The sequence below is a fragment of the Heloderma suspectum genome, chromosome 2 (assembly GCF_057233095.1).
Source record: "Heloderma suspectum isolate Gila_16-S chromosome 2, 16-S_ref, whole genome shotgun sequence".
Taxonomy (NCBI): domain Eukaryota; kingdom Metazoa; phylum Chordata; class Lepidosauria; order Squamata; family Helodermatidae; genus Heloderma; species Heloderma suspectum.
Genome location: NC_139459.1, coordinates 25,374,972 through 25,401,344, shown reverse-complemented (window position 1 = coordinate 25,401,344; position 26,373 = coordinate 25,374,972). Strand labels below are relative to the sequence as shown.

General features: G+C 46.5%; 1 protein-coding gene across 14 annotated transcripts in view; it reads right to left on the bottom strand.

Moving 5' to 3' along the window:
- Positions 1–26,373, bottom strand: part of LOC146352003 (uncharacterized) — a 260,443-nt gene that overhangs the window by 195,435 nt on the left and 38,635 nt on the right. For 2 of the 14 annotated variants that reach the window (XR_014787546.1, XR_014787554.1), the window contains exons 4-6: positions 10,543–10,607; positions 5,466–5,615; positions 4,102–4,258 (exon numbers count right to left, since the gene is read on the bottom strand). The exons of 9 other annotated variants lie outside the window; for them this stretch is intronic. The gene's annotated coding sequence lies outside the window, so the exon portion shown is untranslated. Of the gene's footprint in view, positions 1–4,101; positions 4,259–5,465; positions 5,616–7,924; positions 9,437–10,542; positions 10,608–26,373 lie in introns of those variants that run through there. 3 more of the 14 variants (XR_014787556.1, XR_014787555.1, XR_014787557.1) reach the window with 3 other exon arrangements.

Genomic DNA, 26,373 nt, shown 5'->3' with positions numbered 1-26,373 from the left:
GTGTTCTGCAACTCCGCCCTCTTTGAAACAATGGATGCTGGCGTCTTTGCTCCTGGGGACCCCGCCACCACCATTAGTGGGGTTGAGGTGCCACCCCTGATAGTGGCTGATAGTGCCTACCCAATCCAGAGATGGCTCATGAAACCCTATGGAGGACATCTGGACCGCGCAAGGGACATTTCAACTACTGCCAGGAGCGGGCAGTGAAGGTGGTGGAGAGGGCATTTGGAAGGCTCAAGAGCTGCTTCGGGGTGCCTCACTGCAAGGCTGGTGATCGCAGAGGAGAACATAACACCAGCCATTGCCTCCTGTATTATTCTCCACAACATCTGCGAGAGTAAGGGGCATGCAATTCTCACAGATGTTGAGGAGAGAGTGGAAACTGAGATGGCCGCGTTGGGTGCTGAGCCTCAGCATGCCCAGCACACTGAGGCAGGGGAGCTGGTGAGAGTTGTACTCACCAACTGGCTGTGGAGTTCTGTGCCCTCCCCATCGCCCCTCTGTCAACCTGCTGGTTCTCCCCTACAAATATCGGTCCTTTCAGTAAGTTCAAGCCAATACCAGTCAACAAAGCCCTTACTACCGGCACACAGAGCGTCCTTGAAAAATGCATTTGGGTCTGTCAGGAGAGGGGGGGGGGAATGGCAGCTTGGGCTTACTGGTGGGTTAGGGCTCAGTGGGTGGGGTGGGCGCAGCCTGCCTGGACTGCAGCTTGCATTGCCCTCTGCTCAGTATGCTGGTGTTCTTACCATGTATTTCTTTAGCAGGGCAGAAAGTACAGTGTTCCTTTAAGACTTTAAATGATAGACGTGCTACAGTGACCCTCTGTCCCAGCGTATCCGGGCAGTCAGGGGTCATGCCCTGGGAAAGTCAGGGGTCGTGCCATACAGCTCCAGGGCAAGATGGCTCCCCAGAACAGGGGGTGTATTGGATAAGCCCAGAAGAGTGCTGTCTCCCGAGACTCATTCAGCACAGCAGATGGATTTGCAGGCTCGTGCCAAGCACCTGCCTGCAAACCACCCACCTCTATAGGCAGATTGCCCAGGAGATGGCCACTTCTGGGCACGCCCTGCAATGCTGCTCAAAGTTTGAAGCACGGAGGGGAGCCTTCTACCAGGCCTGGAGCTGTGTGGGGAATCTCCACCCCTCACTGCCTGGCCCCCCTAATTCAGGGACCTCCTCGAGCTTTGGGCGATGCCCGTGTGCAGAGGCCACAAGGTGAGTGCATCTTTCCATACTGATTACTGCTTTCTGACATTTCTGTCCCACCCCTGTGCAGCCCAGACCTGCTTGGCTTAAAAAAGGGGGCTTTCTAATTTGCCTTCAGACTATGCCCTGGAACTAACTAGGGGTTCTTCTAGTAGGTTCTATTAATGCCAACAGTTGTGACTTAAGGGATAAGAAATTAATCTGGCAGGTCATGGGGGTGGTCTGAGCAGAAAGGGGTGCAACTGCAAAGAGGGCCATTAGCTAGGAGATGTCCGCCTCTCCTAGCTGTAATAGTAGGCCACCAGCCCACGCCAGCAATTGGGACAGCAACAAAAGAAAGCCCTGAGAGGATGTGGAGTGCAAGGGGTGGGGACGGGGGGAGATGGTCAGCACCTGTTTTGTCCCTGGATGCATTGACAGAACACTTATGGTAGCTGATTTTACATGCTCTTCCTTCCCCAGCCCACGCTGAGCAGCAGCAGCAGGAGCTGAGGAGGAGGAAGCCTCTGATTCAGGGCAAGTCTTTGGGTGATTAAACTCCGTGCTTTCCCTGGAATCCCCATCTGACAGCCCAAACTCAGGAAACTCGTCCTGACTTTCTGCTGTCTCCCCCCTCACAGGACCAGCCCATCCGCATGCTGCAGAAGAATGGGCCCAAGAACAGTATGCGGTGCCGCCGCTGCCACCACCTTCGTTGCCACCCTTTCCTGCGCAGGAACACCCATTCGACAGTCAAGGAGGGGGGCCCCAGCCAGCGGTGCAATATGGCCGGGAGGGCTACCTGGGCGCAGTAGTCTCTTTCTCCCTAGTGACCAATGTGGCAGGGCGGGTGGTGGCCCTGGCATGAGGAATGGAGGAGCAGCAGAGTACGGCCTGCCATCCTGCCTCCGCCACTGGGCCATTGATGTGCCCCCCCGTATATAATTCCAAATTATTTAATCACACATCCCAATGTATATAGCCCCTCCCCCCATTTTCTCCAAATTACAAGGTTTCTATACCCTCCCCTCTACCTTCCACCCAACCCACCCACCACCCCCGCCCCTAAAGATCTCAACCCTGCCCCCCTCCCCCAGAACCAGCTGCCTCTGTCCAACCTTTGATGTCAAATTTTTAAGACTTTGTTGATTTCAAATAGGAATAAAACAATATTCTTAAACTTCTTTCTGTCTCCCCATGTATTTTTTGCTGCAGGCCAGGACGGGACAGTGGAGGGTGGCTACGGTGAGAACTTCTTTGGCTTCCTCACCCATGCTGTTCTCTCTAAAGAGTGGCCTTCCTGCGGCTGGATGCATGCTGAGGGGGGTCCAGCAGCTGAGGGGCCAGGCAGATGGGAGTGTTGGCTGGAGATCAGGTGAAGCCGGGCTGAGTGAGAAGGGTTCTTCCTCCTCTACCTCAAAACACAGGTCAGGGGTCGCATCGTCTGCTTCAGCCTGAGTGCTCCATCTATCTCCCTCCTTTGTGGGGTGCTGGCCCTTGGGCTGATGGGGGGAGGGTCCTTCCCTGGGGGTAAGGCAGCATCCCAGATGAAAGTTGAGGATTGCCCTGGTGTGTATGTGGGAGCACCTTCCTGGCAGGTGAGCCATCAGCATGGCTGGAAGTGGGTGCTTGGCCTATGGTGGGTGGGTGGGGAGTGCCCTGGCAAGGTAGTAAGGCTGCAGCCAGGGTAGGAATGGGAGCACGGCCTGGGGTGGTTTGGAAAGTGCCTTCCCAGGCGGCAAACCGACAGCGTGGCTAGCTTTCCTCAGCTGGTGGGGCTCCTTCTGGTGGGACAGCGGGACCTTCTTGGGTGTGTGTGCCTGCTGTTGTGCAGCCACTGTGAGACAGTGGGGTGGCAGGACAGCATGGGAAGGAATGGTGAGAGAGGCTTCATCCTCCTCCACCTCAAATCTCAGGTCAGGGGTCATTTTCTTGGTGTTAGGCTGAACACGGCTAGTGCCACCTTTCCACAGCTCCCCCACTAGTGCTCCCACCAGCGTCTCAAGCAGTTCTGTCTGCCTGTCTATTGATGCCTGGAGTGCACGTTGGCTCCTCTTCCAATCCTCCTCCTCATCTGCTGCTGCTCTCTCTTTTGCACTCCAGTAAATGGAGCATCAGGGTGTTCTCCGCAGAGGTGTGCCGTGGCAGCCGATCCATGTCAAGTGAGGAAGACCATCCAGGCCTCCGATTCCTGGCCATTGCTAGCCTTATTGCAGGGTAGGGATGTACGAAAGTCACTTACCTTTTCGAAGGCTGACATTCGTGGTGGGGGGAGGCACTCCATCCCTCCCGCCGAAATTCTCTCTGGCTGGCTCCGCTCCATGGAGATTCTGCAGAGCCACCGGCCGGGGCCACCCACAGCCGGACATCCGGCTACTGGGAAGCCTGCACAGGGACACAAATGGTGGCTGCCGTAGCCACCGCCATTTGCGTCCCTGTATTTTGCCGTGATAGGCTACGTAAATATTTACGTAGCCTATCACGGCAAAAAAAAGGGGGGGGACTCAAATGGCGGCCATTATGCCATTTGTGCCCCCTCTTTTGCCATAATAACCTACGTAAATATTTACATAGGCTATCACGGCAAAAAAAAAAGGGAATGCAAATGGCGGCCACAGTAGCCGCTGCCATTTGCATTCCCTTTTTTTTGCCGTGATAGGCTACGTAAATACTTATGCAGCCTATCACAGCTTCTGCAGGGATGCAAATGGCATCCCTGCATTAGCCGTGATAGGCTACGTAAGTATTTACGTAGCCTATCACGGCTATAGTGATGAAGCGAATGGCGGACGCGGCCACCATTTGCAAGTCAGCGCGAACGGCAAGTCTCACCCTCAGGCCAAGTCTCACCCTCTCCAGAGTCTGCTATTCCTGCATGTAAGGCAAGAGAGAAATGAGGACTGGCAGGCTTACAGAGGGGGTGGGGCTGGGGCGCTGGAGAAATGCTTGAGAGGAGTGATCCCCCATTTGTTCTTCAGCCGGGGCAAGGTATTCCTCCACATTAACAGTCTGGAGGTCATGCGTGAAGAGCTTCTCCAATTCTTCGGCTACTGGGGCCAGAGAGCTTCGGCTATTGGGCAGTATAGAAATGAAATGAAATGAAATAAATAAATAAAATAAATAATAATAATAATAATAATAATAATAATAATAATAATAATAATAAGAGAAGCAGCCGGAGCAGCTGGCATGCAGCGAATGGTGATGCTCCTGCAGACACCCCTGGGCTGTATGGTATACTGGGTATGCCATACTGGGTATACTGGGTATACCATACCCAGTATGGTATACTGGGCCTAAGGATGCTAAGGAGCTCCTTAAAGAAGGGGTAGGTTGCTGCATCATTCCTAGAGTGGGAGTTGTGTGTAACCACCCTTCTGTATTCCAGACACAGCACTTTGGTCTTTGTTCTGCACTCCACCGTGCTGTGTCTGTGGCCCTGGAGGGACATTTGGTGGGCTATCTGCTCATAAGAATCTGATTCATCTGCTCATAAGAAGCTGCTCCTGGACCTTCTGTTCCCCCAAAATGTCCAGTAGATCCATCACCTCCTGATACCTCCATGACATCTCATGCCCCTTGCTTGAAGACTCTGCCACGGTCATGTGCTCCTCACAGCAGCCCTAACGTAGAAAGAAGTTGTACTGACAGAGTCATAAACCCAACTGGACTGCGGGCACCGGGGAGGCTCAATGATTTCTGGGAATCTCCCGAAGACAGGAATTTCCCACACTCTTCCTTTGTATTCTAGTAAGAAACCGCTAGAATGCAAGTGCTGTAGGATTGGGGCGGGGGGGTCAACAGTGGTGACTCCATTTCTCTGTATGTCCTAAAGGCACAGGAAGTACTGCTCATGAGGGCCTGTACCCCATCTGAACTTAACTGGACTTTTTTTAACTCTGGATAAGTTTAAGGCGCAAATACTGTATCCAGAAGACACGCAGAGGCGCTTTAACAGCAGCAGAACAAAGTGTACTTTTAGCTCCAGAACCGGAGCTGCATATAGGCAAAATCTCACTAAAACCTACCATTGTATAGGGGTGGAATCACGGCCATCTAGTTCTATTCCAAACATGCAAGACTGCCCTTAAGTGATTTTTCACGTGTGCGATAGGTCGCTAAAGCGAAATAGCACTTCAGCACCTTAGAATGCAATGGGGAAAAGGGCTTAGGATCTTTGTGGTATCATTCCTATGGTATAAGGGCCACAAAGGAATATGACCCATGCATCCTCCCCAAGAGGAGGAAACTCCAGCTCTGGGCAAGCGGTGGCTTACCTGAGATGAACTAGATTTGCAGGCTGTGCTGGAAGTACTAGCTCCCCAGCAAAAGAACATTTTATATGCACTTATGATGTGGCACTTGTATTCAATTTTTTTTTACAAGTTGGTCACTTGGTATCTTGCTCCAAAATGGTGGGGAAACTTCTGGAAAACAGAGAGATAAGGGGTTGGGTCAGTGAAGTCAAGGGCAGTGAGCGACACACCCCTATGGGCAGGGCTACATGCTCCATGGGCAGGACTATGATACCGAAGCAAGTGCGGGTGATGGAACACACCCCAACAGGACAGTGACCGAGCTGAAGTAAAGAGGAAAAGTCAGACTATAACCAGTCTCAGAAGAACTGGTTTTTTCCACCATAAACTCCGGGGCAGGTGCTGGATGGCCATGACATCATGTAACCCATGCGACCTCCACACGCAGCCAGGTTGGAGTAAATCGCTGGTGTAAACACTGCATGGCTGAGGTGAAATTTGACTAATGACTTCCTGATTCACAGGGCATATGTATAGCTACTACACTAGCTCCCCCAAAAAGCCACTTTAAAAAGAGATGAAAGTACAAATCTTGTATAAGTGCTATCAGGTGTCCGTAAGTTCACCTGCCATGGCAAATGTCTTACCCATTGAGTGCGATGAGTGCAAAAAGGAGAAGCCCTGGCCCTCCCCTTGAGCTTGGATATTGCCCCTACAGTTGTGCTGTGCTTGTGAGACATTCCTAGCATATTCGAAGCACAATATTACAAGTATAAGCCCCAGGCCTCCTCTCAAGCTTGGTGGTGAGGCAGGGATTATCCCAGCAACTGTGCCGGGCATGGTAGGATCCTGGCACTAGAGGAAGTAGACTATATACTCCCTGCAGTAACCTGAGGCCATGGACTTCCTTCTTTGTGTATAGGGATGTGCGAAAGTCACTTACCTTTTCGAAGGGGTGATTCGCAGTGGGGGGGAGGCACTCCGCCCCTCCCCCCAAAATCCTAACCTGGCCAGCTCCACTCTGTGGTGGCTCCGCTCTGCGGCAATGCCGCGGAGCCACCAGCTGGGTGCATTCGCAGGCGTGCAGAGCCTGCAGACACAAATGGCGGCAGCTACGGTGGCTGCCATTTGCGTTCCTGTTTTTTGCCGTGATAGGCTATGTAAATATTTATGTAGCCTATCACAGCCTCCACAGGGACACAAATGGCATCCCTAAGTTGGCCATGATAGGCTACGTAAGTATTTACGTAGCCTATCACGGCAAAAATGGGGAAGCGAATGGCGGCTGCAGATGCGGCCGCCATTTGCAAAGCAGCACGAATGGCGCCAGCTAAGTGCTCCATTTCGCGCGCCTTTCGCGGGGTGGTGGGGCTTTGTTCCACCATGGATTTCAGGGGGCTGAATGCACTGGCATTTGGCCTCACTAAGGTCCGTGGCGGAATCCTCTGACATCCCTACTTGTGTAGAAACTCTATATCTAGCTACCTTGAACTTCAGTATGATCAAGAAACAGAAGTGCTATAATGCACTTTTTATACCAGGCTGTTAGTCCGCTCTATCTACTTTCAGTTTCGTCACAGAATTGAGATGTGAACTCGACACAAAGAGCTTTTCCTTTCCTGCTTTTCTGCTGCATAACTTCTAGGTGGTGCTATACTATAGTGGAATAATGCAATTAAACAAGTAGGAAAATGTGTTTTCTTTTGCTTTCGTAAATAGAACTTTGAGCTTTTCTGCACGAGGCATTTATATAGTGCACTCGTCATTCTTATTCAAGGTTCTTTATGGGTTCTTTAGATGATATCATGACCTCCAGTTTTGCTTCTGTTTGTTTTTTAAGAGTGCTTTCCCAGTTTGTTTTAAACAAGGAAAATGGAGTATGTAAGTGAAAGAAAATGTATTTTCCTATTTGTGTAATTGTGTTATTCTGCTATAGCATAGTGCCACCTAGATGTTATGTAGCAGAAAAGCAGGAAAGGAAAAGGTGTTTGTGTCAAGCTCAGGTCTCAATTCTGCGACAAAACCAAAAGTAGATAACTTTTGAATTCACAGCCTCGTGTAGAAAAGCTCTCCATTTTCCCCACTCTAAAACCCTCCATGAAAGTGCTTTTAAAAAAACAGAAGTGAAACTGGAGGGTCACAATGTCATCTCAAGAACCTGTAAACAACTGTGAGTAAGGAATGACGAATGCACAATAAATGCCTTGTGTTGAAAAGCTCAATATATATGACATTCACTAAAGCCATCTTAGCAATGAATAAGTATTGCTAAGGTTTTTCTGCTCAGTGGGAAATCCCAGTTATTCATGCCAAGCGGCATAATACAGAATGTAGGACATGAGAAAGCTCAGGCATTCTTTGAGATGCACTGAGGAGAAAAAAACCATTTACCACACAAGCAGCTTTTGTAATTCCCAACCCCAGTATGTGTTCATCATTCAAAACCAACATGACTTGAATGCCAAAATCTACACTGTTTTCTACACTGATTTATATTGTGGTCAAAATCAGAGAAAGAGTGACTACATTTTCATACAAAATAATGTATTCACACAAGCTCCACTTGTTTTCCTTCTAGGTAAGTTAAAAGCAAGACCTTTTCTGAGCTGCCTGAGGAATATAACTAAAACACATAACAATTGGTATTTAGAAATTCCAGGGAGTGAACTAAGACTAAGGACTGAACAGACTAGAAGAAAGGATAAGATTTGATCCTTTTACAAATAGCCAACAATAGGCCACTTTGGTAAAATATAGAGCGGTCAACCCTTTTTCTGATAAGGCTTCAGTGTCTGGAACAACAAGATGCAAAAGAGTCCATGGCTCTAGTGCCAATAATAATTGTGTAGAAGAGAGGAATTTCATTTCTCACCACTACATGAGAAGCTGCAGCTGTCAAAATTCCCTCTTCTACATAACTATTGACACTCACTATTAGAATCTTATTACATCAATCCTGTTTCATCTGCACTGGATTCCTATTTGTTTCCAGAATCTGGCTGCTGCATCAGTTTCTAGAAATTGATCAAAGGAAGCGCTACATAGCATGTACAAAGGACGCCCTACAGTAATCTAATCTGGATGTGAATAAAGTATGTGTCACTGTGGCCAGAGCTGCATTCTTCAGACAGGGATGCAACTGACACATCAGTCATGAAGCTGAGCAAAGGCACTCCTAGCCACAGCAGCCACCTGGATACCCAAATGCAATGACAGGTCTACGGCCACCTAGACTGCGAACCTTTCTTTCATAGGGAGTATGACCTCATCCATGACTGCCCATATTTCTGTTCCCAAATCAACTTGTCTACTGACCATCTGAGCTCATGATGGTCAGAAATCCATGAGGTGAAGCATTCCTTTCAGTTCAGCAGCAGCGAAAGCACACCTGTTAAATATTCTGCTGCAGAACTTCTGCCTGTTGAGCAGCTGTTAATGGCAGAGAGTCTATCCAGAAGAAGATAGCAACTCTAGGCCCAGCACACAGGTTAACATGATACAAGCATGTACTTGTGGCATGCTGAGCTCCTGTTTGTATGTCAATCCTACACATTGGACCATTTCCATTACCCATTCTCAACTTGCTGAGTATTTAAAAATGTTTAACATTTAAAAAAATGTTGCAGCAGCTTACTAAGGATGGTACTAGATAGTAAGGAGAATGTTGCACTAACCTAACATTGAGAAGATAGAGGGATGGGTTATCTCACATGCATTCCATATGGAAAAATATGTTAGACTCTTAACTGAGTCAGATAGTTAAAACAATTTGTTTTGTGAGTTCTCACATAGTTTCCCTTCAAAGTATCCCATTGTCCTTCTACAGGCATCTATTTGCCACATTTTATTCTATCAGCAGTCCTGTGCCTTAGTATGGCATGACAGACAGAAGTTCAGTAGGTGTTGCTTCTTTATCACTGTCTCTTCATGTGTGAAAAAGCTTCACCCATTGAGATTTTGCCTCTCATGGTTCTCTTAAAGGCATAGGAGACCTGTCAGATAAAAAAAGAAGCAACCTTATACAAACATGTTCACACAAGGAATTTACCCTACCCTATGCATCAACTACAATAATTTCCTCTACATCAGTAATCATATTTTAGAGCAGATATTTGGTATTTGCATTGCAAGACTACAGCTGACTCCAAATGAAGTTCTATGATGAGAGAATTACAGTGTGTTGAGAGTATGATCACAGGAGAATAGCTTATGATCTGCCACCTACCTGACTCTTGACTTACTAAACAGTTTTAGGTGTATTATCCAAGGAGCTTCTAAGCATCTTAGCCCCTTTCACTCCAAAGATTATTTAGCTCTTTTACTACTTCCAGAGGAAGCTTTTATTGTGCAATTGCCCTGTCTTCTTCACAGAGTTTTACAAGGGGTCCAGATGTCACTGTCTTCTATTTATAACCCTCCCATGCTTTTCACACTACTTCTTCCATCATTTTCCTTACCAGAAAAAAAAAATCTGTTACAGAGGAAAAGACAGAATAGCTGCACAATACCATTTGTTTGGTAGCAGTAGGAGGCCTCCACCTGGAAGCACCCTCCCAGTATCAGGACTCACAAGATATTAAACATTTTTAAAAACTTTCCCCTTGTCTTCAGAATGGCAGGAATGTACAAAGATCAGCTGTTTAGAATTTAAGATTTGCATTTGTCAACTAAGCCAGTGGTGCCAGATATGGAACACTTTTTCAAAACTGATTTATAGATTTGGAAAAATATGAAACAGGGTGAAGCAAAGTATTATCTAAAGCACCGGGATTATTTTAAAGCTAAACTGGAAAGCTCATTTAACGTTGTATAAGAACAAATCTTGTATCTTAAATGGAATATGAGTATATGCCTGTATCGTTATGGCCTTATTGTTCCTTGTTATGGAAAAGCCCTTGAAACAGAAGAAGAAAGAATTACTATAAGGATCCTTTTTATTTCTACTGTATTTTCCGTTTGTTCCACTGGAAAAGTAAAGGAATGATCTGTGTAACCCACACATAGCCTCAAACTGATCCCAAAAGATATTTGACCAGCTAGGCCCATGCACCCACTGTGTTTTTGCACTGACTCAGAGTATCCTATATATAATCCTTACCTCTTCCCTCCCATACTGCTTGGTGTTCATCTTCTGTGAAATACTCTTCCTGGACCACAGTTGCCCTGGAGACATCATTTGAAGATGCGTCACCCAAGTAAGAACCAGTGCTTATGAAATAATATAACGACAGTTCTGCAAAAGCCACTTCGCATATTACAGTAGAAGCAAGTACACATTAACAACTTCGGGTGCAATCCTATTGTGATGATCGTAAGCCTCTAAACTCAGAGGCTTATGGTCATCCTATCCAGGGTGGGAAGAGCGCCAGAGGTGATCTTCACTTCCTGGTCCTCCCATCCTGCATTCTCACTAGATGGGCCTTTTTGCACATCTAGCAAAAGCGTCTTGGAAGGTGAGGGAAGGAGGCTGGAGAGAACATAAGAACATAAGAAGAGCCATGCTGGATCAGGCCAAGGGTCCATCTAGTCCAGCAGTCTATTCACACAGTGGCCAACTAGCTGTCGACCAGGAATCCACAAGCAGGGCATGAGTGTAACAGCACCCTCCCACCCATGTTCCCCAGCAACTGGTGTACATAGGCTCACTGCCTACTGGAGGTAGCACATAGCCATCAAGACTAGTAGCCATTGGTAGCCTTTTCCTCCAGGAATTTGTCCAACCCCCTTTTAAAGCTATCTAAATTGGTGGCCATCACTACATCCTGGAGTAGCGAATTCCATAGTTTAACTATGCACTGTGTGAAGAAGTGCTTCCATTTATCTGTCCTGAATCCCTCACCAATCAGCTTCATAGGATGACCCCAGTTTTAGTATTTTGAGAGAGGGAGAAAAATGTCTCCCTATCCACATAGCTCATATCCTGGCCTCTCCAGTCTCCTCCCCTCCCCGCCCACAAAAATGCCCCCTCTCCACCCTCTCCAAGGTTGCTTTCCCAGCGTCGGAGAGGCAGCCAGCGCGGTTCCTTCCACGTCAGCGGGGAGGTGGAAGGGGGGTGTCGGAGCTCTGATTCCCTTCTCTGAGGTTAGAGCACTATCTCTGACCTTGGATCTAGGAATATGAACTATTCTATGGCCCTTCAGATGCTGTCTAAGGGCCATAGAATCGTTCTCTCCATGTATATTCAACTCTACCCTGTAATGTATGTGATGGCTACACGTTTTTTCTTTCCCATAGGTATATAACAGAAACATACACAGGACAGCTGTGGCCAGCCATAGTTTCCCACAACACATTTCTGTGAATCTATTGTGTACAATAGAAACGTATCACCCACTAACTATGCTAATTAGAAACTGAGCTAAGATGAACCACGGGAAACATTTTATATAAGGTGAGCCTCCCTTTTCATTTATTATGTGTGTGAGGGACTGGGGGGGGGAGAGTTGAAAGGAGGCAAAACGTTTAGCTACACATTCAGGGAGCTTCTCCTGACAGGTGCACCTCCCCAGTCATCCCAACCCGACCATGACCAGCAGCCTATGAGGCAAGAGCATGATGTATTCAGGTAGCTGATCAGAATCACAAGACCACAGACAGATCCAAATAATCAACTTGCTCCAACAATTATGTGAGTTTAACTAAGCCCTTATGTATCCCTCCTAGGTCTGACCATCCCTCCTAGGTTCCACTCTTTTTCTGAGGAGTGGAGAACCTAAAAAAGGTAGGCCTCTCACCTAGAGCCTAGCTCTCCTCTGCCTCTGTTTGGCCATATGACCACTGTTTCCAGGAAGGGAAGATCAATTTGGGCAGTGAATGTGTGTGCAAACACTAGTGAACCAATATGAAAGAAGTAAGGTGTAGTGGCAAGAGTGTTGGACTGGGAGCTGGGAGATCCGGGTTCTAGTCCCCACTCGGCCATGGAAGCTCACTGGGTGACTTTGGGCCAGTCACACACTCTTAGCCCAACCCACCTCACAGGGTTGTTGTTGTGAGGATAAAATGGAGAGGAGGGGGATCATGTAAGCCGCCTTGGGTTCTTTGCAAGAGGAAGAAAGGCGGGGTATAAATGCAATAAATAAAATAAATAAATAAATAAATATTTGGAGGCTTATTTCAGCTGCCCTCAAAAGCCAAAAGAGTCCACAATTGAACATTCACCAGAGAGCTTCAGCTATTGGGTGGTATAGAAATGAAATAAACAAACAAACAAACAAACAAACTTAAATATAAACTATAGTAAAGAAAAACAGACTGCTTTTGGAGAGTATTAGAAAATCAGAATTGCCTTAATTTTGATCCATATTACAGATAAGGGCTGTCAGTTTATTTGCTGGCCCTTCTTCGAGGGTTGCCAGTAAACACCCTGACCAAATGGGAGATGAGGAAGCCAGAAGTGCTCCTTCCCATTCGTCCTCAAATACTGTCAGCTGCCCTCCTCCCATGCCTGCAGTTTGGCAAACACAAAGCCCTGCTTGACTCCAGCACCCTTAAAAGCAGCCTGAGTGAAACAGGTTCTAGTATAGGGATGTGGTGGGAAAAGCATCAGATGTTTTATTTCTGCATGTCAGATGGCTGTTAAAGACATAGGAGTAGGGCCAGAGAAAAGGCCCTATTAAGCACATTTACTCTAACGTGTAAGACTGGAAAAAGTGAACTGTACATATCTACATCACAAAAACACAGGATTTGCCCTACCAGATTGAGCAATCACACTGAGTGTTCAGCCTCCAGCAGTGCTCATTCCTGTTGCTTCCAAAGAAAACGAATCCCCTTCCCACCCCTTAAAACATGCATGGACAACTATGCAAAGTATTAAGTAGGAAAAATAAGCTTCCCCATAAACCTAGAGGAATCTGCTGATGCCCCCAAAGCACAAAAATTAGGTTTTAAAAATATTTTGGCACATAAAATCTAATAATGCCAGCAAATACTCAAGTGCAACTATGCTTTCATTAAAGTGGGAAGACTGCAAAAGGGTTCTTCTTTCCCTTAATCACATGGGCTCAACTAGGGTTCAAGTTTTCGAAGGTAATGTGTGGGAAGTGCTTGCTATTTATGCAGTCCTCACAAGAACATAAGAAAAGCCATGCTGGATCAGGCCAAGGGTCCATCTAGTCCAGCATTCCATTCACACAGTAGCCAACCAGATGCCTGTGGGAAATCCACAAGCAGGACATGAGCGCAACAGCATCCCCCTGCTCATGTTCCCCAACAATTGGTGTACATAGGCATGCCGCCTCTGATATTATTTATTTATATTTTATTTATTTAGTACAAACTACCGCACAATTGTGCTCATTTCACATGCCAGCAAGGTGATGCTCAAAATCCTACAAGCTAGGTTTCAGCAGTATGCGAACCGAGAACTACCGGAAGTACAAGCTGGGTTTCAAAGAGGCAGAGGAACTAGAAATCAAATCGTCAACATTCGCTGCATCATGGAGAAAGCAAGAGAATTCCAGAAAAACGTCTATTTCTGCTTCATTGACTACGCTAAAGCCTTTGATTGTGTGGATCACAACAAACTGTGGCAAATTCTGAAAGTGATGGGAGTACCAGACCACCTTACCTGTCTCCTGAGAAACCTGTATGAGGGTCAAGAAGCAACAGTAAGAACCAGACATGGAACAACCGATTGGTTCAAAATTGGGAAAGGAGTACGACAAGGCTGCATATTGTCACCCTGCTTATTTAACTTATATGCAGAGTACATCATGAGAAACGCCGGGTTGGATGAATCACAGGTCGGAATTAAGATTGCTGGGAGAATTATCAACAACCTCCGATATGCAGACGATACCACCCTAATGGCAGAAAGCGAAGAGGATCTAAAGAGCCTCTTGTTGAGGGTGAAAGAGGAGAGTGCAAAAGCTGGTTTGAAACTCAACATTAAAAAAACTAAGATCATGACATCTGGCCCCATCACTTCCTGGCATATAGAAGGGGAAGAAATGGAAGCAGTGACAGATTTTATTTTCTTGGGCTCCAAGATCACCGCAGGCAGTGACTGTAGCCATGAAATTAAAAGACGCTTGGTCCTTGGGAGGAAAGCTATGGCAAACCTAGACAGCATAGTAAGAAGCAGAGACATCACCTTGCCGACAAAGGTCCGTCTAATCAAAGCTATGGTTTTCCCAGGAGTAATGTATGGCTGTGAGAGCTGGACTATAAGGAAGGCTGAGCGCCTAAGAATTGATGCTTTCGAACTGTGGTGTTGGAGAAGACTCTTACGAGTCCCCTGGACTGCAAGGAGGTCAAAGCAGTCAATCCTAAAGGAAATCAACCCTGAGTGCTCATATATTTGAGTGCTCAAATATTTCGGCCACCTAATGTGAAGAGAAAACTCCCTGGAAAAGACCCTGATGCTGGGAAAGACTGAAGGCAAAAGGAGAAGGGGACGGCAGAGGACGAGATGGCTAGATAGCATCACCGATGCAATGACTATGAACTTGAGCACGTTCCGGGAGAGCACAGGACAGGAAGGCCTGGTGTGCTATGGTCCATGGGGTCACGAAGAGTCAGACATGACTGAACAACAACAACAACATTTCTAATCTGCCCAATAACCAGTTTCTCTGGGTGGAATACAACCAATTAAAAAACTAAAATGTCATTTAAAAACATAGTTAAAAATATAAAATAAAATACAAATATTTAAAAGAATAAAATACAGTATAATAACAATAAACAGCACAGGAATCAATAAAACAGCCATAATAACTTAGAACTGGGTCTCTAAAATGCCTGGGAAAAAAGGAAGGTCTTTGTCTGGCACCAAAAAGATAACCTAGGTGCCAGGCAAACCTAAGTGGGGTGCCACTACTGAGAAGGCCTGGGAGCCACCTGCCTAATCTTCCTTTGGCAGGGGCACCTGAAAGAGAGACCCTGAAGATGACCTAAGGATCCGAGCAGATATGTACGGGAGGAGATGTGCCTTAAGATCCTCTAGTCCCAAGCCGTTTAGGGCTTTAAAGGTTGACACCAACATTTTGAACTGGGCTCGGAAATGGACTAGAAGACAGTGCAACTGACAAAGCACTGGCATCACATGGTCAAATTGGCCAGTCCCAGTTAGTAACCTATCAGCTCTATTTTGCACTAACTGAAGTTTCTGAACCATCTTCAAAGGTAGACCCACGTCCAATACATTGCAGTAATCCCACTGGGAGGTTAACAGAAGATGGATAACTGTCACTAGGTTACCTCTGTCCAGATAGGGTCACAGCTGGTATATAAACATAAGCTGATAAAATGCGCTCCTGGCCACTAAGGCCACCTGGGCCTCAAATGATAGTGATGAATCCAGGATCGCCCCCAAGCTGTGTGCCTGATCTTTTGGGGGGAGTGCAACCCCCTCGAGAGCAGGTTGAATGTCACTCAACCGGGAAGATGAACCACCTGCAAACAGTACCTCCATCTTGTCCGGATTGAGCCTCAGTTTGTTGGCCCTCATCCTACTCAGGCACCGATTCAAGACATCCACTGCCTCACCTGGGTTTGATGAAAAGGAGAGGTAGAGCTGGGTGTCATCAGCATATTGATGGCACCTCAGTGCACATCCCCAGATAACCTTCCCCCATGGCTTCATGTAGATGTTAAATAGCATGGGGGATAAAATTGAGCCTTGTGACATAATTGCCACAGAACAGAGAAATAATCCCCCAGCACCACCTTCTGGAAGCAACCATCCAAGTAGGAATGGAACCACTGTAAAGCAGTGCTCCCAACTCCCAACCCAGACAGCTGTTCCAGAAGGATACCATGGTCAGTGGTATCAAAAGCTGCTGAGAAGTCCAGGAGAACCACAGTCATACTCCCCCATGTCTCACTCTTGGCAAAGGTCATCCCACAGGGCGACCAAGGCACAGTCTGTCCCAAAACTGGGCCTAAGCCTGGATTGAAATGGACAGATTTGTGCAACTACTTTCATATTAGATCCTTGCCACTCTTGGCTTATAAAAACTGGCAAGGAAGGAACAGCTGGCTGGGCAAGAAGGTGAATAATGCCTCCTTGCGAGAGGGAGTGGGCCTGGGCCACCTGAAAGAGGCGGTGCTGAGACCACTCCTGAAGAAATGCTCCTTGGACCCAGAAAATCTTAACAATTTTAGGCCAGTGGCAAATGTTCCTTTCCTGGGCAACATTCTTGAGCAGGTGGTTGCCAATGAGCTCCACACACTCTTGGATGAGACTGATTATCCAGATCCATTTCTGCCCAGGTTTTGGCACAGAAACAGCCTTGGTAGCCACGTATGATTACCTATGTCAGGTGAGAGACAGGAGGAGTGTAACTTTGTTGATTCTCCTTGATCTCTCAACAGCTTTCAGTACCCTCAACCATGGTATCCTTTCTGGAGAGCAGTCTGAGTTGGGAGTGGGAGGCACTATATTGCAGTGCTTTCACACCTACTTGGATGGTCAGTTCCAGAAGGTGGTACTTGGAAATACTGCTTGGCCCCATGGATTCTCCAGCACAGAGTTCCGCAGGGGTTGGTTTTGTCCCCCATGCTATTCAACATTTACATAAAACCATTGAGTGCAGTCATCTGGAGTTTTGGAGTGCACTGTCATCAGCATGCTGATGACACACAGCTCTATTTCTCCTTTTGATCTTCAGATGAGGCTGTGCATGTGCTAGATCGGTGCCTGGCTGTGACAATGGAGTGGATGAGGGCTAATAAACCGAAACTCAGTCCAGACAAGACTGAGATGCTGTTAGTGGGTGGTTCTCCTAACTGGAGGAAGAGTGCTCAACCTGTTCTAGGTGGGGTTGCACTCCCCCTGAAGGAGCAGGTTTGTAGCTTGGGAGTGCTCCTGGAGACATCTTTATCTTCAGACTCAAGTAGCCTCAGTAGTGCACTGCAGACTACCTTCTACCAGCTTCAGTTGGTGGCCCAGCTATGCCCCTATCTGGACAGGGATAACCTGTCTTCAGTTGCCTATGCTCTGGTAACCTCCAAGTTAGATTATTGCAATGTACTCTACATGGGGCTGTCTTTGAAGATAGTTCAGAAGCTGCAGCTTGTGCAAAATGCTGAGGCCAGATTGATAACTGGGCAAGAAGGTCTGAACATATAACACCAATTCTGGCCAGCTTGCACTAACTGTCTGTATGTTTCCAACCCTGATTCAAGGTGCTGGTTTTGACCTATAGAGCCTTACACAGCTCGGACCACAATACCTGATGGAATGTCTCTCCTAGCCTGAACCGACCCATACACTATGTTCAGCATCTAAGGCCCTCCTCCAGGTGCCTCCTCCAAGGGAGGCTCAGAGTGTGGCAAGAAGAGAAAGGGACTTCTCAGTGGTGGCCCCCCAATTATGGAATGATCTCCTTGACATGGCCCACCTGGAACCAACATTGTTATCTTTTTGGCACCAGGTTAAAACTGCCCACTTCTCTCAGATATTTGTCAGCATATGAGTTTTTAATTAGGTCCTGGATTTTCTGATTGTTTAAATTGTTTTTATATGTTGCCTGTGCCTCTCCTGTTTATATGATTTTATGTAAATGGTTTTTGTACTTTGTATAATGTATTTTAATGGTTTTTCATTTTTATGAACTGCCCAGAGGGCTTCAGCAATGGGGCAGTATAGAAATATAATAAATGAAATGAAATCTAGAAAATCAGCTTCATCCAAGAATGTATTGAATTGATCAGCTACCATGCACTTGAGTATGTTGTCCAAGAAGGGGATGTTAGCAACTGGCCTATAGTTGTTCTCCACTTCTGGGTCTAGATGAGGTTTCTTCAGGGGTGGCCTGATTACTGCCCCTTTCAAGGAGGCTGGTACTGCCCCCTCTCTCAAGGAGGAATTTACAACCCCCCAGACCCAACTAGCCATCCCCTCTTTATTAGATGTAACAAGCTAAGATGGGCAAGGGTTGAGCAAACAAGTGGCTGGTTGAACTTCTCCAAGCACCTTGTCTGCATCTTTATGCCTTAACAAGTGAAACTCATCCAGTATAGTTGGACCAGATGGTGCTCTGGTCATCTCCATTAAAGGAACCACACTAATAGTGGAGTCTAGTCATGCTGAACATGAGCGATTTTATCTTCAAAGTGTCGTGCAAATTTATCACAGCAAGCTGCTGAGGGTGTGACCAGTTCCCTCTCAGGATCAGCTTGTAACAACCCCTTCACCACGCAAAACAGCTCTGCTGGATGACACTGTGAAGATGCAATGGAGGTGGGGAAAAACTTATCTTTGCCGCCCTCACTGCCAAAAGGTAGGCTCAGTAATGACCTCTAACCAGCGTTTGGTCTGATTCAGCATGAGTCTTTCTCCACTTGCGTTCCAGCCGACGTCCCACTTGCTTCATTGTCCTCAACTCCAAAGTGTACCAAGCAGCTAATTTGGCTCTGCCAAGGGGGAGAGGGTGCCTTGGTGCAATTGTGCCAGCTTCCCTAGTCAATTCCATAGAATGACCATGGTTTAACAGCAGCACCAGCCATACCAACTGGAAAATCCCCCAGAGCCCTTTGGAAGCCACTAGGCTCCGTTAGTTTCTGGGGGTGGACAATTTTAATAGGTCCCCCACCCTTGAAGAGGAGGAAAGCTGCTGAAAGTCTAAACCTCAACAGGTAGTGATCCAACCATAACAAAGGGGTAGATGTTAAATATCCAACTTTCAGATCACAGTCTTCCTGCCCAACTGAGAAAGATAAATCCAGAGTGTGACATACTGCATGTGTTGGACTGATGACATGTTGGGACAGCCCAGTGGTTGTCCATGAAGTCCTGAGCTGCACCAGATGGGACAACCTTGCCATGGGTATTGAGGTTCCCCCAGGCCAATCATCCTGGGGGTCCTCAGCACCAAGACTGAGACTATTTCTGTTGACTTAGGCAGGGAGACTGCTGGGTAGTAGGATGAGTGATATAGCAATAGAATCCCTAATCTGTCCCGAGTCCCCAACACCAGATACAAACACTCAAAATTAGCACTCAGGCAGACAGGAAGCCTGGAGATAGAGATGGAATCCCTATAACCACAGCAACCTGCCCTCCCTGACCCATGACTCTGTGCTGATGCAGTACTAGATATCCAGGTAGACACAGCTGGGTGAGACTAACTCCCCTCCTCTTCACCCACCTGGTCTCACGCTTATAAAAGTCAGGTTGGCCCCTTCATCCATAATTAAATCATGGATGAGTTAGATCTTATTCTGGACCAACCTAACATTTAGCAGTAGTACCACAAGACCTGAGGACGAGTTGGTAGAACAACCAGAGACCATCTTGTTGGGGAAGAAACCAAAGAGGGAACAGGCGTAAGATGTCTGATTTCCCTCTCCTCAATGGGCATGTTAACCCCCACACACACCATGCCTGTAACCACCCTAATAGGGTCACCCTCACCACTCCCCTGATTACCCACAGCATCTCCCAGGCACATACTGAAATCCACTGCACCAGCCAAGAATATCCCTACTAAAAACAAGCCAAACACCCAACAAACAGAAAACACCATATGCTAAGGCCTTCTGGCCAGATGTCTCCACTGTGGAGGTGGGCTCCCTGGCTGGCTGAGTTGATCTAGCACTGGTGGAATAATACTGGCTTCAGGGCTGCAGTAGTGAGGAATAGAGCCCACATGGTATTCACAGGCCTCACATCTCCTTAGCTGACTTGACTGATGAATTATCTGTTGAGGGGGAAGCTACATCACTTTGCCTGGGCACTCTCCCTTGGCTCCTGCCCTTTGGCTTGTACCTCCAGCAAGCTGGAGGCTTGATATACCTGCAGGAAGTGGGGCACAAACTTTGTACCTCCTGATACTGGAGGAAGCATGTAGCCATCAGGACTAGTAGCCATTGATAGCCTTATCCTCTATAAATCTATTTAATCCTCTTTTAAAGCCATCCAAATTGGTGGCCATCTCTACATCTCCAGTGAGAACTGTAGGATTCTACTCTGCAGAAAATAAAAGAAAAGAAAAGAAGGGATTGTTCCAACAAGGGAAGTACTACTACAAAATGCAAAGTTCTCCTATAAAAGATATATAATATTTGCCAATAATTCAACTTTTTACACTATGTCTGTACTCTGTTTTTGGCATGCTGTAGTTCACTGTATTTTGAACATAATCTGCTGGGACAGAATGGGACTTGTGCAAAATGAAAATTGGAATTCTTAGGAAGCTGAAGTATGCATCTAGAGCCATAAAATACGGGAAGTTGGTTGCCCCTTTGGATTCTGAGACTCTGAGGTTGTGGACAGGATCTGAAAAAGCAAGGGCAGTTTCTAGAGACCTGTGTCCAACTTTCAATAGTCAGAACTGAGGAACATAGGAAGCTGTCTTCTACTGAATCAGATCATTGGTCCATCTAGCCCAGTATTGTCAACATTGACAAGCAGTGATTCTCTAGGGTTTCAAGCAGGACTTTTTTCCTGCCTACCTGGAGATGCAAGGGATTTTAACCCTTTATTCAAGTTCAACTAACGGGACATGACACTTAGCCCATGTTGGTCAGGGGAGGCTGATGTTCGTCGGGCCAAAAGAGGTAGGAACCTCTTTTGGCCTGATGGCCAAATTCAATTTTGGAGAAGCTCTCAGGGGCCACATTCCAGTGGTGGGTGGGCTGACGGCAAAGGAGGGGAGGCAAAGGCAAAAAGGGGTGGAGCCAAAAATAAAACAATACCAGCATATTGTAGCTTAAAACTCTTACTGCAGTAAAACTGCAGAAAAGTCAGGAAACTACAAAAATCAGTGGTTGGGGGGGAAAGGGATGGGGTCAGGACAAGGGCCAGATTGGGACCCCAGGTGGACCATATCTGGCTTGTGGACCTGAAGTTCCCTACTCCTGCTGTACATAAAAACAGGTCAGTCCTGCTCATTTGAATTTCACTTGAATTAGGTCCATTATTATTTCTGGGTTTGCCAAAGATAACAAACTTGCAATAGTGTTATCTCCAACTCATCTGGAAATAACTTGGGTCAGCCAGCCCACCCAAATGTCTGGGCTGCTGTACTAGGCATGCCATGTTTATATATGGGATCAGTATTTTGTTTGACTATGAGAGACTCAGGTTCAATTTTAGACTTAATCACATCAAAACAGGCATTCCAATAGGAAAGCTGAAGGGAAGGGGGGGGGGAAACAGATTGTGGAACATCATAATTCAGAATAGCTCCACATACCATCCTCTTAAACAGTTATATATGGCAGGAATTGGACTGTTAAACAAATTAATATTTCAAAGCGCCACTGTTGTATTTTTATTTTATCAGGTTGATGTTAATGCTGGTGTTAGTGAGGGGTCATCTCCTGTTTTTACTTATGTCTAGTATATGAACAGTAGCAGGAAATATATTCCAGACACTCAATATTCACAGCCTCTGCCTTTTATTTAAATATTTGAATCAGTACTGACCACTTTTTTAAAAAAGCAGAACAATCTAATTCAGTTATCAAAAAACCTGTTGGTTTAAGACCAGAGTTAAGGCTATACCATGCTGGCTCAAGCGCCACAAAGCCAGGAAATTGAAAGTTAAGGCTGATGCCTTAACTGATGTGCCTTGTGATCAGTGATGATGTTGTGCGAATTGTGCTTGCTTACAACTTACCTCCATGCACTCATACTTTTCCTTGATCTTTCGGGCCAATAACTGGATGGGGAGGATGGAATGCCTGGGACCAGCAAAGATGCCCCAAGTTGTTCCAGTCCTGTATTGCCATCTAAGCATTACTGTTTTACTACAGGAATCCTCCTGTGAGTTGACCCATGCGAGTTTGTTTCTTACATCAGTAGTTGGCAGGATGGGTTAAACAGTGAGAGGGAGCCCTCTTCTAGCAGTAAGGCTAGATGCTTCATAAGACAATGAAGGACCAGGACAACATAAGGCATCTTGCTGATCAAGGAAAGGCCTGTCCCTTCATATAGTCCAGGGAACCTGACGGCTTTTCTGCATGAGGCATTTATTATGCACTCATCATTTCCTACTCATGGCTGTTTATGGGTTCTTTAGATGATGTCTAAAGAACCCATTTCTTTAACTCTGGGGGAAAGTGACCATGTTGTACTTGAGTTCTTGGTTCTAAGGGAAGCAAAAGCCGAGTGTAGTCAAACGCGTACCCTGGATTTTAGGAAAGCTGATTTTCATAAACTCAGAATAATGATCAGTAAGGTCCCATGGCAAGCGATGCTAGCAAGAAAAGGAGTCCAAGATGGGTGAGAGCTTTTAAAAAAGGAAATTCTCAAGGCACAATCACAAGCAATTCCAACAAGAAGAAAAGGTGGAAGACAACAGAAGAAGCCAATGTGGCTTCACAAAAAGCTTAGGGATGACCTGAAAACAAAAAAGGACACATATAGGAAGTGGAAAGAAGGCCAAGCAACAAAGGAAGAGTACAGGCAGATAGCACAGAATTGCAGGGATGGCGTCAGGAAGGCTAAAGCTGAGAATGAGCTGAGGTTAGCAAGGGATGTTAAAAACAACAAAAAGGCTTTCTTCAGCTACGTGCATAGTAAAAGGCAGAGGAAAGAAATGGTGGTTCAGCTATTAAATAAGGATGGCAAAACGATAACAGATGACAAAGAAAAGGCAGAGGTGCTCAATTCCTACTTTGGCTCAGTCTTCTCCCAAAAGAAGGTCTATGACCCCCCTGGCAAAGGCGAAGTACAGGCTGAAGGGGCAGGATTGCAGCTTGAGATAGACAGGCATATGGTCAAGGAACACCTCATTACTTTGAATGAGTTCAAATCTCCAGGGCCAGATGAACTGCATCCTAGAGTCATAAAGGAACTGGCAAAAGAACTCTCAGAACCACTGTCTATTCTCTTTGAGAAATCATGGAGGACGGGGGAAGTGCCAGATGACTGGAGGAGGGCTAACGTTGTCCCTATCTTCAAAAAAGGGTAAAAAGGAGGAACCTGGGAACTACAGACCAGTCAGTCTGACATCAATCCCTGGGAAAATTCTGGAGCAGATCATAAAGCAATCCATCTGGAAGCACCTTGACAACAATGCCGTGATGACTCGAAGCCAACATGGATTTGTCAAAAACAAGTCCTGCCAGACAAATCTGATCTCATTTTTTGATCAAGTAACCTCCCTTGTAGACCATGGGAATGCTGTAGACATCATATACCTCGACTTCAGCAAAGCTTTCGACAAAGTGCCCCATGATATCCTGATGAGCAAACTAGCTCAAAGTGGGCTAGATGAAACAACGATCATGTGGATCCACAGTTGGCTACAGAATCGGACTCAAAGAGTGCTTATCAATGGGACCTTCTCAAGCTGGGGAGAGGTAACGAGTGGGGTACCGCAGGGCTCAGTCCTGGACCCAGTGCTCTTCAACATTTTTATTAATGACTTGGAGGAGGAGGTGCAGGGAATGCTGATCACATTTGCAGATGACACCAAATTGGGAGGGATAGCTAATACTTCGGAAGACAGAAACAAAATTCAAAGTGATCTTGATAGACTGGAGCGCTGGGCAGAAAACAACAGAATGGCATTTAATAGGGACAAATGCCAAGTTCTGCACCTAGGAAAAAGAAACCAAATGCACAGTTACAAGATGGGGGATACGTGGCTCAACCACACTACAAGCGAGAAGGATCTTGGAATTGTTGTCGATCACAAGCTGAATATGAGCCAACAATGTGATGTGGCTGCAAAAAAGGCAAATGCTATTTTGGGCTGCATTCATAGAAGCATCGCTTCCAAATCCCGGGAAGTACTAGTTCCCCTCTACTCAGCACTGATTAGGCCTCATCTGGAGTACTGTGTCCAGTTCTGGGCACCACACTTTAAGAAGGATGTAGACAAACTGGAGAGGGTTCAGAGGAGGGCAACAAAGATGACCAGGGGACTGGAAACAAAGCCCTATGAAGAGAGACTGAAAGAACTGGGCATATTTAGCCTTGAGAAGAGAAGACTGAGGGAGATATGATAGCACTCTTCAAGTACTTGAAAGGTTGTCACAGAGAAGAAGGCCAGGATCTCTTCTTAATCATCCCAGAGTGCAGGACACGGAATAATGGGCTCAAGTTACAGGAAGCCAGATTCCGGCTGAACATCAGGAAAAACGTCCTGACTGTAAGAGCAATACGACAATGGAACCAATTACCTGGGGAGGTGGTGGGCTCTCCCACACTGGAGGCCTTCAAGATGAGGCTGGACAGCCATTTGTCAGGGATGCTCTGACTTGGATTCCTGCATTGAGCAGGGGGTTGGACTTGATGGCCTTGTAGGCCCCTTCCAACCCTACTATTCTATGATTCTATGTCATGGCCCTCCAGTTTCGCTTCTATGTCTACAGCACTTTTGGCAAGTTTTTTTAAAGCAAGGAAACTGTGGTATTTAGTTGTAAAATGGAAAGAAAATGCTTTTTTTACTTGTGTATTTGTGCTATTCCGCTATGCCACAGTGCCACCTAGAGGTTATGTAGCAGAAAAGCAGGAAAGGAAACACTGCTCGCATAATGCTTGGATCTCAATTCTGTGATGAAACCAAAAGTAGAAACAGCGGATTAATAGCCAATTAACAGCCTGTTGTAGAAAAGCTCAGACTGAGCAGAGAGGGAGGGGCCACTGACCCTGAGATCATCAAGTTCCCTGCCCCTAGGGATAGATGAAACTGTAATTTTTGCTTTCTCCCACATTAGCATTTTAAAGGGAAGTTCTGTCCATTTTATGAAGACATTTGTGATTTTTGCTAAGTTCTTATCAAAAATAAACTAAACAAAATTCTCCCACATCTGCACTGGCTAAATTCAATAGGTGCAGCCATTCCCAGCATTGAGAGGACCATGTTGTACCTGCCTGCCATGCAGTTGATAAAAATTAAGAGCCTGACAGGAAAAAAAACCCCAGTGGCAACCCCAATTCAGCACCACAAAGTGTTAAACGTGGTATTAATGTGGTAAAGCACTAAGACATTTTTTTTATTATTATTATTATTATTATTATTATTATTACATTTATTAATCGCCCATCTGGCTGGTCACCCAGCCACTCTGGGCGATGTACAGCATATAATAAAACAATTTAAAACAATAAAATTCTACAATAAAAACATTTTCTAAAATACCCTAACCCACCCCAAATGCCTGCCTGAACAACCACATTTTTAATGCATGGCGGAAGCTCATTAAAGAGGGGGCATGGCAGAGTTCCCTAGGGGGGGAGTTCCACAGAGTGGGGGCCACCACAGAAAAGGCCCTCTCCCTCGTCCCCACCAGTCTAGCTGTCCTGGCTGATGGGACAGAGAGAAGGCCATCCGAGGCTGATCTTGTTAAGCGGCCTGTCTGGTGTTGCTGGAGGCGCTCCTTAAGATAGGTTGGGCCGGAACCATATAGGGTTTTAAAGGTCAAAACCAACACCTTGAATTTGGCCCGGAAAACAGCTGGTAACCAGTTCAACTCCTTCAGCACTGGAATGATGTGATCTCGCCGGTGGCTGCCTTTAATCAGGTGAGCCGCCGCGTTCTGTACCAGCTTCTGAACTGTCTTCAAGGGTAACCCCACGTAGAGTGCATTACAGTAGTCTAAACGAGAGGAGACCAGGGCATGTACTACTGATGGGAGCAGATGGTCAGGAAGGAAGGGGCGCAGCCGCCGTATCAGTTGGAGTTGATACAATGTTGTCTGGCTCACAGCTGACACCTGAGCCTCCATGGACAGTTGGGAGTCCAAAATGACCCCCAGGCTGCGGACCTGGTCTTTCAAGGGTAGCCGTACCCCATTCAACACCATGTCAACATCCCCCAGCCTCCTCTTGTCTCCCACCAAAAGTACCTCGGTCTTGTCAGGGTTCAGCTTCAGCTTATTCCTCCCCATCCAGCCACTCACCGTCTCCAGACATTTGGACAGGGATTCTACGGCCAACCTTGGTGAAGATTTGAACGAGAGGTAGAGCTGCGTGTCATCCGCATATTGATGACACCGCACCCCAAACCTCCTGATGATAGCCCCC